The sequence below is a fragment of the Pseudophryne corroboree genome, chromosome 4 (assembly GCF_028390025.1).
Source record: "Pseudophryne corroboree isolate aPseCor3 chromosome 4, aPseCor3.hap2, whole genome shotgun sequence".
Classification (NCBI taxonomy): Eukaryota; Metazoa; Chordata; class Amphibia; order Anura; family Myobatrachidae; genus Pseudophryne; species Pseudophryne corroboree.
This window is the reverse complement of record NC_086447.1, coordinates 460682992-460700900: the sequence shown is the minus strand read 5'-3', so window position 1 is coordinate 460700900 and position 17909 is coordinate 460682992. Positions and strand designations below refer to the sequence as shown.

The window sequence follows — 17909 nt, the reverse complement described above, 5'->3', positions numbered from 1 at the left end:
AGTCCATCTTGCAGGAGGAGAAAGAAAGAGTGGTAATGGGAGGTAAAGAAAATAATAGAAGGGAAAGAAAACTGGTACGATAACCGCCTCTAGTCTTGTTGTTCTCCTTGCTCAGATGCCATCTCAGCAGTGTTGCCTCTCAGTCTTCCCGGAACGGACACTCCAGTGATACGATATTCTTTCCGAGTCAGCGACTTTTCTGTAGGGAGCATAAATCTTGCATTACCATGTGTTTAACTGTTGTGTGAAATACCATCCGTAGAAAATGAAAAAACAAAAAGAGAGAGAATAATAAAAAGAAAAATTGTCAGATTTCCGTTCACCATCAGGCTGTCACACCAACATGTCTATCAGTATCTCTGCACAGTCTTCCCCCACCAGTATTTCCACTCTCCACCCTCTGTGCATGGCCAGGCACAATGATGCTGGTGAGATATACTGGGGTTGGGCAGACCTCTGAAAAGACCGAGTAGACATGTGACGTTTGAGCTGTAGTTCTGTCGGTGAACGTCAGAGATGAAGAGAAAACATTTAAAGATAAATCACAGAGTTTACCTGGCCGCCCCTGTATCTACAAGGTATGATTTACCAACTGTATTCACTGTAACCTCAGGTTCACTTTCAAGGCTATCAATTAACTTCACTGGCTGCAGACTACAGGTGCGGCCCAAAATTTTCCCTATGTGATCCCTGATTCCAATTTCGTGCGTCATACAGTGTGTCATGTTCTGGTCTAGGGGGTCGATATACCTTATGTGGGTCTCTAAAATTACAGTTCCGTGCGTAATGTCCTTCCCTCTGGCAGTTATAACATTTTACCACATACGACTTACCATCAGGGGTCTGGGGTTTAGGCTGATGTGGCTTCGCTGTCAGGACTTTTATACTTACTGTCATCAGCTTATCCCCCTGTGACTCCCTGTGTTTAATGATGTTCCGATCGTGCTTAACAGCGGACTCTCTTAAGGCAGCCACCGAGATACCTCTCCAGTTAGGTTGAGTGGTTTGTACCCTGGTTCTCATCGCTTCCTTTAACCCGTCCATTAACACGGACACAGCTACCTCTCTATGATGCACATTATCCTTAATGTCTTTGATCCCAGTAAATCTAGCCATTACCTGCAGTGCTCGATGGAAATAGTCAGAAGCAGTTTCACCTTCTTTTTGTTTAATGGAGAAGATTTTATTCCACTTGACAACAGTTGGGAAATACACTCCTAATTGCAGATTGATTTGTCGTACATTCTCCTGAGTGTACTCCTCAGTGAGAGGTACTTCTGCGTCTAATTTACAATCAGTAATAAATTTTGTAGGGTCAATATTGAAAGGTAGACATACTCGTAGCACTGTTCGCCAATCTTTGTTTGTGGGTTCGGTGGCATTACCTAATTCTTTAATAAACCTCTGGCATCCGACTAGATCTTTTCTGGGATCGGGAAATTCAGACAAAATTGTCCTCAATTCTGCCCGGGACCAGGGACAATGCATAGCAATGTCCTTGACGGGAGTGACTCCCTGAGCGTCAGTCCTCCCATTGGGGACTGCGATCACCCTGACAGGATTTAGTTCAATTACACCATCTTGTGTTGACTCTACAATGTGAGGTGCAATTGTCTGTGCATAATGTACAATACCGTACTTACCTGTGGACACGACCTCACCTGACCCTCCGCTAGCGGGCTTTACTACAGCTCTTACCGATTGGGCCGTGCCCACCTGGGTGTCCTGTATGGTGGCTGCTAGAGAAAGTGCAGACATCGTGCTGGGCTCACTTTCTTGCTTGTAATCCTAAGGGAAGTTTAAAATGGGGTGCAACTTGCACGGGTTAGAATTTATACATTTATCAGTTTTACTCTTATCGTCATTAATACATTTATTAAGTGCACTCTTATCGTCATTAATCAGTATGCCATTCTCTGTAGCCATTATCTCTCCTGTAATGTACGGTGGTGGTGCGGTTGCTATCAGTTTCCAGCTAGGGTTAGAACCAGCTGTGTAAGCTAGTTCCCTCTGCATATCACTCTCTCGTTGCCATAAATGTAAACAGTTTGTGTGTCTGATCCTCTGTTTTTGGGATTTTATCAGACAGATCCTAAGCCTTAGATTATGCAATACCTCTGAGTCAAAACTACCTATCCCAGGAAATGGTGTTTTATCCCCCACAGTCATTCGTGTCCATTCATCACAAAAGGTCTCAGTGTGGGGACCATACTTCCCCCACATTACTAACCGAGCTGACCCCCGGGGTCTGAAATCTGCAGTCTGAACCCTGACTGCTGAACATCCCTGTGTTATGCACTTGACTTCCATTGTGGACCTTTTTAACACGGGAAAACTTCCTAAAATGCACCAAACACAGTAGTCTACGGTGGAAATCCTTAAAGCTCTTCCACTGAACTTCTTCTGCTCCGAGTACCACGGATCCGCCTTCTTTAGCAGACACATGTAGCTGTTGCAGGCCCTATCTCTAGAGATTTTCCTGAGAGACCAGCGAAAATTCCCTAAACCTTTACTTTACACAAATCACGCTTGCATGTGCTTCCTACAACGCGTATGATGACAAGATTTATGCACAAATATGCAAAACCTCGTATCACGTTGCGTCACGTGTTGCTCATACAACCGTGCGGTCCAATCGTACCGCTTATAGACACTTGCTATCTATAAGTGATAGGATCATCGGAGTCTCCCTACTGTGCTCCAAAACAGCCGGAGTGTAATACCACGAAAACTCTATCACACTCCATCGCACGTGTACACCTGGACCGTGCTCACCACGTTTTCACCTAGACCATGCTTCACCAAGCTTCACCAAGCTCACCAAGATCACCAAGACCACCAAGCGGGGTTCAATATATTCACACCCTATTCAGCCCACACTAACATTCTATAGTTTTCTGATCAGAAAAATCCTTTCCTGTTAACTGATAGCTTTCCCCAGAGGTAATACAGAAAAAAAGGTTTTTAAACTAAATATTGGATACTGATCAATTTGTGCTATTATCGCGTGGCTACCGTCTCACCTAAACTGAAACAATGCTATTGTGTGATTTGTATTTAGTGGGCGTATCTGTACGCACGTTGCGTAAAATATGCCACGTGTGTAGGCCTTTACGTTGCGTACTCAGTCTCAAACGTTTTTCCGAAACACGTGTACAATGGCCGTATACGTCCGCATTAATACAAATACCACACTTCTATAAATGTAAACGATATTTAACTATAATCGCTTACCAAACACCACACAGTATCTCCTGTATAAACCTTTATAACTAGGCCAGGCTGCGTGTGTGTTTTACACGTACTCCCTTAAATATTATTCTATATTTTTAACTAAATAGCAACAAATTTTTCAGTACGGGTCAAAATGTATCTAATAATCAATGCTAATGGCAACAAGCGAGTAGATATGCAGAATACACAAATAAAATACAGGTGTGTGCGTGTGTTACGTGTGTTGCGTGTGCAGTTGGCACCAAACAGAAATTTCACAGATTTAAAAAAACAATAGCTTTACGTTCTTACCTTTCGGATCCCACCAGCATCCCTATAAACCATGCGGAGCAGACGCTTATCTAATCTGCACCACTGTATCCACCTGACCAATAGAAGGCTAACAGGGGATACCTTCCCGCCCTTTGCTGATAGATAAAGTCTGCCTTGTCCTGCTAGGCTGCGGATATGAGGAGGACCGGACGATGCCCCCAATTGATAATGTCAAATATTACCTTAAAACATAAAGCTATACCGTGGAGCCGCTATGGCCACTAGACTTATTACACACACTACGTATTAAGTACGCTATTTGCGTACTGAGTACCGTATGGATACGCACTTAGCGTATCAGACGCTGTGCTGTGGGCGCGACGCATGAGCGGCACGTACGCACACGGATTCACGCTTCGTACTAAGCACGCTATTGGCGTACTGAGTACCGTATTGATACGCTCTTAGCGTATCAGACGCCGTGCCGTGGGTACAACGTACACGCGGCGCGGATGCACGCAGAGTGATATACAGTAAACCTTAAGTAATGAAATAGTGTAAGGATGTGCTTATACTTTAAACCTTAGCAGCCTAGTACTGCAACGATGTGATACCTTAAAACCTTAACAATGCTTATACACCTTATACCGATTAAGACGCTATTAAAGCCCTTTGCAGGAAAGTGAAAACACAGCACCGGTTTGTGGTAAACCACTGGGCTCTAACACCGCAGTGGATTATTTAGAGAAAAGGGGTAAACAGATACAAGTTATACACTACAGGCTAACAAGGAAATCTAAACAGAATAATAGAGAATAATGGCTACAGAGAATATACATACGTGGGGAATCATTCGCAAGCACGTCCTGGACCAGTCCTCAGCTATCAGGGTGAAAGCCTTCAGAGTCTTGTGTCCTGGCCAGGCAACAGTGGTCTTTTTATACACAACATACATTCACAATACAATGGTCACTGTAATCTCATTGTTCATTGGACACAGGGATGTGTCTCTACATTACAGCAAAGGTCATAGGTGGATTTGAACAGGTAGGCGATGTCCTTCCCCAACTGCTCTGGTGGGAGGTAACCTCTGGATTCCCGCCGCATGTGTAATTTACAGCAAATACAGTTAATGTTCATAATCTACTTTTGTACATAACTATGCGCAGGAGCAAGCGATCTTTTCCTAGTTAACACCGGAATGTTACCCTAAAAATACCCTACAGTTGGATACCAGACATCACCTACCTACCTTTGTCTGACCCTTCCTATCATGCAAAGAGGAATCTCTCTGTCCAGGAACTGTTTAAACTAACATTACTCGCTGACATGATCTAAGGGAACTATATCTACAAAATGCACTATTTGGGTTAAATATGCTACGTTCCAGTCACACGCTACACGCTCACAAACTCCGCCGTAGATACACATATCATGCGCATGAGTCGCCGGAGCGTCTCTTACGCAACTTGTGGGTATGTGTACGCACGGGGGACCGGGTGCACGAGCAGCGTGCATGTGCATGAGGGGTTAGTACAATGGATATGTATAACAATATTTTTCGACTTTGACAAATCGGTCAGGGACGAACAACAAAAACAATTCTTGTTGAGAGTAGTCGAGCATCACAGAAAAGTCGTCACCAAGCGAAGAAAAGAAGGGATTGCATCGTTCAAAGTTAATAATAATAATAATAATAATTTTATTTATATAGCGCTCTTTCTCCAATAGGACTCAAGGCGCTTAACAGATACATAGCATAATATAGTACAGAAAATAATAAAGTACATTTTCATAAAATACAGAAGCATGAAGATACTAAAAGGAACATTATGGAAATGCTTGAGTAAACAGAAATGTCTTGAGTCTACTTTTGAAGGATTCTATAGTTGGGGCCTCTCGCACTGTGCGGGGAAGTGAGTTCCATAGAGTCGGTGCCGCATGACTAAAAGCTCGACCCCCAGATGAATTACGGTAGATTCTAGGTACTGCTAAAAGTCCTTCATCTACAGATCGCAGTAATCGAGTGGGGCAGTATGGGGTCAGAAGCTGTTTCAGGTACCTTGGGCCTTGGTTATGTAATGCTTTGAAACTCAGTAAGCCAATCTTGAAGATGATTCGCCATCTTACAAGCAGCCAGTGAAGGGAGTAGAGGATGGGTGTTATGTGACTAGAACGGGGCTGGTTGGTTAATAGCCTGGCAGCTGTGTTTTGCACCAGCTGTAAGCATTGCAATTCGTTTGCTGGTAGACCAAGGTAGAGGGCATTACAGTAGTCTAAACGAGATGATACAAATGCATGTCTGACTTTTGGCATATCATCTGAGGGAATTAAGTGCTTGATTCTGGCTATGTTCCTCAGGTGAAAGAATGAGGATTTGATTGTGGCTGATATCTGATGTTTAAGTGTCAAGCCACCATCCAGGACAACGCCAAGATTCCGCACACGATCACTGGTCTGTAATTCTGAATCCCCGAGTGTAAGTCCAGTTGGTTGGCTATGCTGCAGTCTTGTCCTTTGATGTTGCGGTCGTATCATAAGGACCTCTGTTTTATCCGGGTTCAGTCGCAGCCAACTGGCGCTCATCCACTACTGTAGTTCAGCTAGACAGCCATTTAGGGTTGCTATTGGGTTATCAGTGCCCGGAGCAAAGGACAAGTACAGTTGTGTATCATCTGCATAGCAGTGGTAGACCAGGCCATGGCGCCTGATTATTTCGCCCAATGGGAGCATGTATACTGCAAAAAGCATGGGGGATAGTATAGAACCTTGTGGGACACCACATGGCAATGGCACTGGTGGTGATGAGTATAATCCAGATGATACTCTCTGTGACCTGCCTGTGAGAAATGATTTGAACCAGCTTAGGACTGTGCCATCCAGACCACAGAAATGTATCAGTCACTCAATCAGAAGCCCATGGTCCACGGTATCAAATGCTGCCGAGGGATCCAGAAGGATTAATATTGAACAGTCACCTCTGTCTTTTGCCATCAGAAGATCATTTAACACACACACCAGGGCTGTTTCAGTGCTGTGTCTTCTCCTGAATCCTGATTGAAATGGATCATAAATATCATGGGTTGTCAGGCAGGTTCCAGTTGATTTGCAACCACTTTCTCAATAACCTTTCCTAGGAAAGTTTGATACCGGTCTGTAGCTGGTCATGCAGTCGGGATCTAAATTAGGTTTTTAAAAAAGCGGTCTAACAATTGCTTCCTTTAGGGGTCTAGGAAAGATGCCTGTCTGCAAAGAGCATTGAACAATTTTTGCAAAGACAGGACCAATTATATCCATACAACCTATTAGAAGCTTGGTTGAGGCTGGGTCCAGATCACAGGTGGTGGGACGCAAAATCCGAGCAATTTCAGCATCCACTGGGTCAAAGCTGGTCCATGAAGGCAGGTAGCTTATATTGGCAGGCTTTGTAGTTTGGCACTCCTTTGATGGCACTGTGGAGATTCCAGCCCGGATGGTGGATATTTTATCTGCAAAGAAGTTTGCAAACTCGTTGCATCTTGCCTGGGAGAGGGTTTCATCAGTCTGCAGGCATGCTGGCTTGCAAAGCATCTCCACTGTGCGGAAAAGTTGAGCTGGCCTATTCTTTGCTGCTGTGATCTCATTTGACAGGAACTGTGCTTTCTTACGAGTGATTGTCGATTGATATTCTTCGTTATGCTTTATTAGTTTTATTTTGTCATCCACTAGGTTAGTCTTCCTCCATCGTCTTTCCAGTCTACGCCCACTTTTCTTGAGCTCACTAACACTGTTGTCGAACCATGGAGCTTGACGTTGTGGTTTACGAGGTCTTAAACGCACAGGGGCGATAATATCAATTGCAGCCATAACATCCCTATTATAATAACGGACTAGGGAACAGGGATCTTCACAGGCACCCAGTATAGCAGAGAGATCCAGATTTGCTGCAAGAGCCTGGGGAGTCATACCCCTCCTTGGACGATACCTGGCCAACTCCACGGGCAGAGATCTTATTTGAGGGGTTGCAACTGAGAACCAGAGGGAGTAGTGGTCTGACCAGATGACTGGGTTTATTTTTAGGTCAGTGACTTCTAATCCAATCTGAAAGACAAGGTCGAGAGTGTGACCACTTTTATGTGTGGCAGAGGGAATGACCTGTGTGAAGCCCAGACCATTCATTGTGCACAGGAGGTCTTGGCCAAGGCGTGAGAGCTCATCATCCACCCATGCATTGAAATCCCGGAGGATGAGCCATCTTTGATGTTCCAGAACCAGGCCAGCAACAGTGTCTGCAATTTCTTGTAGAAATATCTTTCCATCTCCAGGTGGCCGGTAAATGAGAAGTACTCTGAAACCTAATCCTGTCGAACTCCGGGCAGCAATGCACTCGAATGAGCGAGTAGTTTCAATAGGGTGGACCCTAAGTTTAAGTTCTTTTTTGAAGCAGATAGCCACCCCGCCACCCCTGCGGTCCAGTCTTGGGTTGTGGATGACAGAGTAGTTTGTTGGTACTGCAGCCTCCAATATAGGTGCTGCATTTTCATCTAGCCAGGTCTCTGTAATACAGGCTAGATCTGCAGATTCAATAAGGTCAGCAATTGTTGCAGTGGGGTTTTTTTTTTTTTTCCTTTTTGTGTTTTGTTTTCCCTCAATTCGGTATGTGATCCAAAATTATAATGGGATTATGAACAACGTTATTGCTATAACCTATTGGGTATATTTGAAGCAAGTAATAAATAAAATAACTGCTGATTTAGTCAATTATCCTAGGATAGGCAGTCTTTTGGAAAGGTGTTAGAAGCCAATTCCTACTGTGTAGGTGTGAAAAGTGTCAGTGTGAGAGGCCTTTGAAGTAGATTTTTTTGTGGGGGTAGTGATAACGTGTCCTGGAAATGGATCCTGATTTTAAACAGTGAGCCTTCAGCAAATCAGAGCCTGAATATACTGATATTAGTAGATTAATGCAATAAGTCAGTTATTTGTTGCTCAGAGAACAGAGGTGGATGATGTCTAAGTGAGGGGCTGGATGTAGCCAAAAATAGGTTGTAATCCTACCTTATCTGGGTAGTGTACAGCAGCTGCTAAACTGAAGGATTTCTCAGTGGAGATATGCAGAGGATTCAGTCCAGGATTCAATCCAGGGTGTATCTCAGCGCAGGAATGCAATCCGTTGGTTTTGATGAAATGTCCGCGTAGAGTAGTACAAGTTAAAGGTAAGTCCTTGGATATTTATGATGATTCATAGGTCAGTTGTGGTGAATTTAAGCTGTTTTATGGAGATGATCAGGAGCATACAAAGGTGAGGCAGCCATCTTGGGCGCCAGTCACCCAGCCTACGTTGATTAATATAACACATTTTTTGCCTATCATACTACCTATTAATCTTAGTGTCTAGTTTTAGTATTATTTTAACTTTGTGATTTGTAGTTTTCCCAATAAAAGTAATTAACATTGAAAAATCTTATTTTTTGCCTACTTTTTCAAAACTGATCAAAGTTTGCAACCTCTAAATATTGTCCAATCTTCTTGAAATTTTGCACATATATCTTTTACATCACTAAGACTCGGGGCGTAAGCAAAGTCTGCAAAAACGGAACATTTTATTTTTTGCCTTACAAAATGATACATCCTAATATATATATATATATATATATATATATATATATATATATACACACACACACACACACACACACACACACACACACACACTATACACTTTTGTTTTAGCTGCATATAATAAAATAAATGACTGTACACTGCCTAAGGATCACCCAGCTGTCCCTGTGGAGTCACTGACCGCACTGGGAGGGGAGTAGGGGCTCAGCCTGAGGACCTGCTGCTGCAGTGCTGCCATCACTGACTGTACCCAGGAGACACACTCGGCATTGTGACTGCACCTGGCAGCTGAGAACTGGTGCTATGGGTAGGTGAAGGGTGGGAGGGGGGGGGGGGCAGAGACCAACAGAGAGAGCATCGGGTCAGTGGCTGGGAGAAAGGGAGGCAGGGCTGATTCGCTGTTGCCCCATCAGCATTGCTTATAGCCGGGGTGATATCCCCTTTAGCTGCACCGGGCTGCACAGTTGTCCTCCTTCTGAAGCCCAGCCGGCAGGTGAGGGGAGGTTGCTACGGCAACTGTGAGCCAGCAGGCAGGGGATACAGTAAGCCCTGCAGCTACTGAAAGATCAAATCTACCAGCTGCCATCAGGCTCCTACGACCGTGGGGTAAATTTACTAAGATGGGAGTTCTATTTAAGATGGGATGTTGCCAATAGCAACCAATCAGATTTCAGGTATTATCTTCTAGAAGGTGCTAGATCAGAGGTTCTCAAACTCGGTCCTCGGGGCCCACACAGTGCATGTTTTGCAGGTCTCCTCACAGAATCGCAAGTGAAATAATTAGCTCCACCTGTGTCAGTGAGTAATTAATACACCTGTGCACCTGCTGGGTTACCTGCAAAACATGCACTGTGTGGGCTCCCGAGGACCGAGTTTGAGAACCTCTGTGCTAGATAAATGAGAAGTAGAATCTGATTGGTTGCCATAGGCAACATCCCATCTTAAATAGAACTTCCATCTTAGTAAATGTACCCCCGTGTCAGGGAAAGCCCAACCTGGCATGTTCGAATCTGATGCGACCACACCAGGTAAGTGGTTAAGTCACCTGAACTCAAGCATGGCTATCACTAAAACCTGGACTGTAAAGTGTGCTTTGAGGACCAAGGTTGGAAATGCCTGACATAGGAGGTCATGCAGCACATCTGAAACTATCAGGAAGAGGAACATGGGGGTATATTTACTAAGCTCCCGATTTTGACCGATTTGATGTTTTTTCATCAAAGTGTCATCTCGGGAATTTACTAACCTCAAATCTCGGCAGTGATGAGGCCATTTGTATTTTTTTGGAAGTCTAAGAGAAAAAATATGAATGAATACACCATCAGTCAAACGCGGCTATTTAGGTATAGAACTCGGTAATTTACTAAAAATTCTAATTCACAAACACTGCCGGCAATAGCCAAACACTGCAGTGAAAAAATACAAATCGTAAAGAAAAAGCAGTTTTAAAACAGACCTGCTTTTTTTACCGTGTTCTGATAGTCATGCACAGATCCATGAGATCCGTGCATGTTTATCAGTGGGAAAGGGTGGGAAAGTGTTAAAAAATCTGGAAAAAAAAAAAATTGTGTGGGGTCCCGCTCCTAAGCAAAACCAGCCTCGGGCTCTTTGAGCCGGTCCTGGTTGCAAAACTACGGGGGGGGGGGGGGGGGAAATGACAGGGGATCCCCCATATTTTAACAACCAGCACCGGACTCTGCACCTGATCCTGGTGCAAAAAATACGGGGGACAAAAGACGTAGGGGTACCCCATATTTTTTACACCAGCACCGGGCTCCACTAGTCAGAGAGATAATGTCACAGCCGGGGGACACTTTTATATTAGTCCCTGCGGCCCTGGCATTAAATCACTAACTAGTCACCCCTGTCCGGGGTACCCTGGAGGAGTGGGAACCCCTTAAGTCAAGGGGTCCTCCCCTCCAGCCATCCAAGGGCCACGGGTGAAGCCCGAAGCTGTCCCCCCCATCCAAGGGCGGCGGATGGGAGGCTGATAGCCAAGTGACAAAATAAAGAATATTGTTTTTTGTAGCAGAACTACAAGTCCCAGCAAGCCAGTGGTAGACCACAAGAGTGACCTCACATAACCTTGCGGTCTACCGGTGACCGCAAAGTTCCCACCATTGGATACAATGTAGCGCCTATGCGCTGCATTGTATCTCTGCCGTGCGCTGCCTGACTGACAGCTGAGGAGCGCACAGCCAATCAGGAAAGTGCCAAGACGTGGCGCTCCCTGATTGGCTGAAGGGACCCTCTTTGACAGGAGTCACGGGGGGTCCCGGCAGTCGGGGAAAGGGGTCCCATGTGTAAACATGGGACCCCTTTCAGTGCGTGGTCCGGGTTTTGCGTTTTATTATTTTGCCAAGTACGTGGATTACAAGCAGAAGAGGACCGATCTACACAGGATTTTTGTGAGTATAATTTTATTTACAGGTAACCTGTGGATTCTACGTGGAGAAGGGGACCGACTGCTTCGTGTCAACATAGGTAAGTATGTGTGTGTCGGTGTGCATGTATGTAATAAAGTTTTACTATCATGGTGTGTGTATGTACTGTTTTTATTTGGGTATTTTTTTTGCAGTAGAACTACAGGTACCAGCGGGCCCCCCCCCGCATGCTGGTACTTATGGTTCTCCAAGTACCAGCTTGTGGGGAGGCTTGCTGGGACTTGTAGTTCTGCTACAAAAAACAATATTCTTTATTTTGTCACTTGGCTATCAGCCTCCTATCCGCCGCCCTTGGATGGGGGGACAGCCTCGGGCTTCACCCCTGGCCCTTGGGTGGCTGGAGGGTTGGGTACCCCTTGATTTAAGGGGTTCCCACTCCTCCAGGGTACCCCGGCCAGGGGTAACTAGTTAGTGATTTAATGCCAGGGCCGCAGGGACCAATATAAAAGTGTCCCCCGGCTGTGGCATTATCTCTCTGACCAGGGCCGGTTCTAGCCCTTGTGGCGCCCTGGGTGGAAAATAGGGGCGTGGCTTCATACAGGGGCGTGGTCAGTTATGCCCCCTGTAGAGTTGTGCCCCCATTTGTGCCCCCAGTAGCGCCATTTGTGCCCCCAGTAGCGCCATTTGTGTCCCCAGTAGTGCCGCTTTAAAAAAAAAAAAAGGATACTTACAATCCCTGCTTCCGAGTCCCGGCCGTTGCAGACCTCCTCCGCCGCCGCCGCTCCTCTCGACGGATCTATGGGAGAGACGTCATGACATCTCTCCCATAGCACAGCATAGACACTAGAGGTCAATCATGACCCCTAGCGTCTGTGCCAGTCCCACAATGCTGTGCGGAGCGCGATGACGTCATCACGCACCGCACAGCAAAGGTCCTCTGCACGAAGGGAAACTAGACGGATAGCGTCTAGTTCCCTTCACTGCGGGGGGACCAGCAGGGGACACAGCGGCAGCGGGGGGCACAGTGGTGGATCTTGCCATGGTGCGGCGCCCTCCGGATGGTGCCGGCGCCCTCCGGAAGGCGGCGCCCCGGGCAAAAGTCCTGCTTGCCCGTGGCAAGATCTGCTACTGTCTCTGACTAGTGGAGCCCGGTGCTGGTGTAAAAAATACGGAGGACCCCTACGTCTTTTGTCCCCCGTATTTTTTGCACCAGGACCAGGCGCAGAGCCCGGTGCTGGTTGTTAAAATATGGGGGATCCCCTGTCATTCTTCCCCCCGTATTTTTGCAAACAGGACCGGCTCAAAGGGCCTGAGGCTGGTTATGCTTAGGAGGTGCACAATGAAGCCCTGCACGGATCTCACAGAATCCGAGATTCATTGTGTTAATTTTGGCAGTGTTTTACTATTCACTCCCGTGAAACACTGGCCGAAAATACGAATGACATCGACATCGGAAAAAAAGAAAATGCAGAATACGACAGCATAGTAAATGAGGCGTACAAAATTCAAAAAGTTGCAAATTCACACATTCGATGTCATTCGTGTTTGAACTTTAACCTAATTCAGAAAAATACAAATTTAGGTAAATATACCCCCTGCAGTCTGCTTGGTTTGCCTCATGGAAAAGAGTTATGTGAATTCTATTGACTTTTATAAAGCAAGGTAGGGAATTTTCAGGTAATCCTTGTTTTGCTCCAGTATGTAGCAAAGTTGCCCATACAGATATGAATAGACCTTCCCTATCATGGGGCAAATTAAAAAGATGCATAAAAAGTTGACAGAAGGAAACATTTCCACAAAACTGTGTTGTGCCTTCGCATGACTAATTTGATACGGCTTTCTTTAAATTAAATGTTTTACTTGTTACTCAGAGTAAACGTTATGGGAAATAGGAATTTTAATAAACCCTCCCCTAAGGGGATGAACAGGGGGTTGACATAATGATGTCATTACCGATGCGTGGCTTGTGTTGCGTGAACGAGAACACCCAAACGGACAATCGGTTGGATTGCACCTCCAGTGTGTAGAATTTAATAAACTACAAAAATGCGAAAGCCCTCACTCACTCACTGACTGACTCATCAGTAATTCTCTTACTTCCCGATATGTTAGGAGGATGAAATTTAACATACAGTAGGTATTCTGCAGGTGGGAAATGGGAAAACTACGTAATCAGAATTTGAATAAACCTCCCCTAAGGGGATGCAAAGGGGGTTGACATCATGATGTCATTACCGATGCGTGGCTTTTGTTGCGTAAACGAGAACGACCAAACGGATCAAAATTTGAATTGCACCCCCAGTGTATAGAATTTAATAAACTACAAAGATGGTCCTGTCACTTCTTACTGTATCTGCTACGGGTGCTCCTCAGTTAACGCCAAGAACCATGAATTAATGTTCATTTACATTAAGACCTCTCAAACTTACATCACTATATATTTACCAAATTTTTAACACTCATATTTACAACCATGAAAATCAGAAACTCTCCTGCAAAGAACAAGCAGAACAGCTAGTGTGAAATACCACTAATTTAATCACAAGCTACTCCTTTCTAAATGCAATTATGTAATATTCAAAACCAATATATTTGTAAAATGACATTGCAGCATCCTAATGTAACAATTTTGTTTCCAATATTAAGGAACTGTATGACTGCCATTCTGCTCAGGAAAATCAGTTACTTGTTTCCACTATGTGACAGCTGATATCTTAGACCTCTGTATGTAAATGCCAGAGCGGCTAATTCCTGTTCACCTGCACACAAAGTAACAGCAGTTCCCTTGCCCCTGCCAGAGCTCAGCAACACAAACCATAAAAAGTCTGCTTCTCCTGACCCAGCCAGCTGTGTTGTGAGGTTTACTTTATGTTACCCAGCTAGCCAATGAGGTTCCAGTGGGCGTGATGTGTACGGTAGAGGCCGGGTTTGTGTCTCTCAATGCAGCTGCTGCCAGGGAGGTCTCTCCTTTTACCTCTCTGTGTCTCTTGTGCTTATTCACTAAGAATGGATTTATTTCTTGCAATTAAACAGTGGCTGTGGGATATTGTCACTAATACATGTGACACAGTATGAGACAAACACCATGTTAATATAATGAATGGATTGGGGTGTGCCGGTGTAGTCCTATTTCATGAGGTGCTGAATGGAGAAAGTGCATCTTGTTGAGCAGCATGAAGCGGTTGCCCAGGAGAGTGCTGTCTGGAAGAGGAAGCCAAAGCTTCTGTGTGATCCTGATCTTCCTGTAAATGCTGGCTGAGAAGCAGAGGAATCCCAGGTTAGTGCTTTTGCTTGCTACACAATAGCTGCATTGCTATTTCTTACACTGGGAGAGCCAGTTCTCACAGAGCTTTCAAACCTCCAATATATTTAATGCTATATACAGAGCATCATGGCAGCACCCTTTATCCTTATACGATGATAACATGTCTTAATGGTAATTTAGTATTCAATAAAATGCTATTGATACACTATGGAATTTTATATTGTAATGCTGTATTATTGCTGGTACTATCTCTGTATTAAGTGAAATAATGTATAACCGATGTATTGCACTCCTAGCACGGTATGTTGCTAGAAGCACATACATGTCAGCCAGTGGCTGCATTGTTCCAGCAGTTCTAACTGTGAAATTGCATTGTGTATCCTGCCTGTAATGAAGTCTGCAGATCACACCACCGTCTTTATGCTGTGCTCACTATTCCAAGTGCTAAGCAGATGTAGCTAACACTCTCATCACCAAAAGCTATGTTAATATGGGGATCAGGATATGTTATGCATGATGATGCAATAAGACAATAAAACATACAAGATGACCCAACAGAACAATAAAGATATTCAGGTAGCAGTATAACACATATAGGGGTATATTCAATTGAAGTCGAAAGCTGCCGCCTGTCGAAAAGACGGCAGTTTTCGACTTTTTAAGGTAGAATTGTGATTCGACCTATTCAGTATAACCCAATTTTTTTTTGACAAGTCGATGAATTCGACATGTCGAAAAGCACGTGGATTGGCGGAATAGCTGCCGATCCACGTGCTTGTGTCGAAAACGGGGCCAAAACCGACAGACGGGGGGCAGCCGCAGGGCATATAGGGGAGATCAGCACTACAGCACAGTGCTGCAGGAGGATGTCACACAGCTGCGCCGCTCGCGGCAGCTTCCACCTGGCTCCAGCAAGTGAGGTCACGCTTGCTGGAGCCGGGTGGACACTGCCGTGAGGTCGGGCGGCTGCGTGGCATCCTCCTGCAGCGCTGTGCTGTAGCGCTGATCTCCCCTATATGCCCTGCAGCTGTCCCTCGTCTGTCAGTTTTGACCCTCTTTTTCGACACAAGCACGTGGATTGGCAGCTATTCCGTCGATCCACGTGCTTTTCGACATGTCGAATTCATCGACTGGGTTATACTGAATAGGTCGAATTGAGATGAGATTTGAATAGGGGTTGTCGAATTCATTCCGACAAATGCATGTCGGAATGGATCCGACGCTAATTGAATATACCCCATAATAAAGGCATTGTTTTCAGACTACAGTGACATTCTTCCAGCTAACTATGCACTGCCCAAGAAATGATACGCTTCCTAACAAAAATGTATATTATTAAGCCCTAGATGATAGTAGCTACCGTACTTAAGGCACAAGTTGTTTACACCTAAGGCCTGACATTTCTAGTTAGAAATTTCAATCTGATATTTGTTAAGGTGATGGTGAAGTGAAACAGCTGATGTGACACAGCCTTATTATCAGAGGCAGAACTCTGGGAGGCAACGGAGTCAGCTGCCGCCGGGCTCCAGCTTTGAAGGGGGGCACCTCTCCTCCTGTTCCGTGTCTTCAGCTACATTAATCAATTAAGTTAATTGACAGCAGCCGGTAACTCTTCCGTAGCCGACTTCCCCACTAGTCACTACACCTTACAAATCACACCCTCTTTATTATAGATACACTGGAAGCAGACACCTTACTGATGAAGCTATTTGCCCCTATAAAGGATAAGAATTCTAACTATATGAAGTTATTTCTCAGACAATTACAAGTAACTTCATATAGTTCGAATTCTCATACTCGCTGTGCAAGAGCAGATATCTCCATCAGTAAGGTGCATGCTTCCAGTGTAATAGGTTGTGGGTTCTAATCCGGGATATGACACTTGCAAATTAATTGTCAGAGAAATAATCAGCATTGTGAATGACTGAGCAGATCTATGTAGTGTGTGGTTGGACCCCTACATAGATCTGCCTAGTTGCAACGGGTTTTGTAGTAGCTTCATATAGTTAGAATTAGAGATGAGCGGGTTCGGTTTTACTTGGATCTCAAAACAGCATCTTATTGGCTTACGGATGATATATAGGGGGGGGCACCAATATTTTTCTTGCCTCCGGGCAACTGGGACAAACTTACGCCACTGCTTATTATAATGCTGTGTGTTTCCAGAATAGAATGCTCCCATAGTGACTTCTAGCAGTAAATGGGAAATGTGGCTTCCATGTGACATGGTGCTTTAGCAGCTGAAGTGCTTCCCATAGACACAGAAACTGCACATGCCAGGCACAGGCAGCAGTCCTCACAGGTACACCAGGTGGCATGTGAAACGCCAGGCTTAGGATTCTCCATATGGGCATGCACATAGCATTACCACTCCTCTTCATCCGCATTCCATTCAACTTGCAGAATGCAGCACAATTGGATCATGATAATGACAAAGGCCATTCACAGGGCAAAACAGGGTGAATGCTTCTCTGATTACTGATACAACTTCAAGTAATGATTTTCTATCTACTGTATGTCTGCTGTGCAATCAGCCTGCATTGTCCTGAATAGCCATGTATGCATTTATCATCCCTTTTCAAAAACCAGTTTCATCTGTATTTTCCTCTTTACACAAGACAGACGAAGAAAAGTTGCAATGTGTTTCTGTATGTCCATGTGCATGAACCATAGGGATGCGCAATTCTTGGGAACTTAAGCCTGCGCATATACACATGTTAGTGGGAAACTAAGGGCCTGTCACACCAATGTATTTGACTTACAACAGGCTCATCATCCCTATCTAATTACATCCTCTCTGTACAGTACACGTAACATCACATATCTTGTCTTTCTTTACTCTCACACCCACCTGACACTTGGCCAACATTGCGGGGTGATCATATCATACAACCCATTAAGAACCTAGCAATCTGGTGGACCATTATGTAACAGGTAGCATCTATCCTTGTGTATCAATGCCTATTTCCCATAGATTGTAAGCTTGCGAGCAGGGCCTTCCTACCTCTGTTTGTCTGCTTTTACCCAGTTTTGTTCTATTACTGTTGTTCTAATTGTAAAGCACAATGGAATATGCTGCGCTATATAAGAAACTGTTAATAATAATAATAATAATAATAATCTTGTCCAGTGGGCCTGCTAAAGTATGCAAAGACAGGATTAATTGACAAGTTTGG

The 17909-nt window shown here is 44.7% G+C and overlaps 1 protein-coding gene and 1 long non-coding RNA gene across 2 annotated transcripts in view; one reads left to right on the top strand and one right to left on the bottom strand.

Annotated features, from left to right (window-relative positions):
• LOC134909766 (uncharacterized) overlaps positions 1-17909 on the bottom strand; it is a 90113-nt gene that overhangs the window by 44763 nt on the left and 27441 nt on the right. The gene's annotated exons all lie outside the window — the stretch shown is intronic.
• The window catches only part of GPR63 (G protein-coupled receptor 63), a 92857-nt gene continuing 89349 nt past the window's right edge, over positions 14402-17909 (top strand). Inside the window, exon 1 of the mRNA XM_063917012.1 lies at positions 14402-14745. The gene's annotated coding sequence lies outside the window, so the exon portion shown is untranslated. The remainder of the gene's footprint in view (positions 14746-17909) is intronic.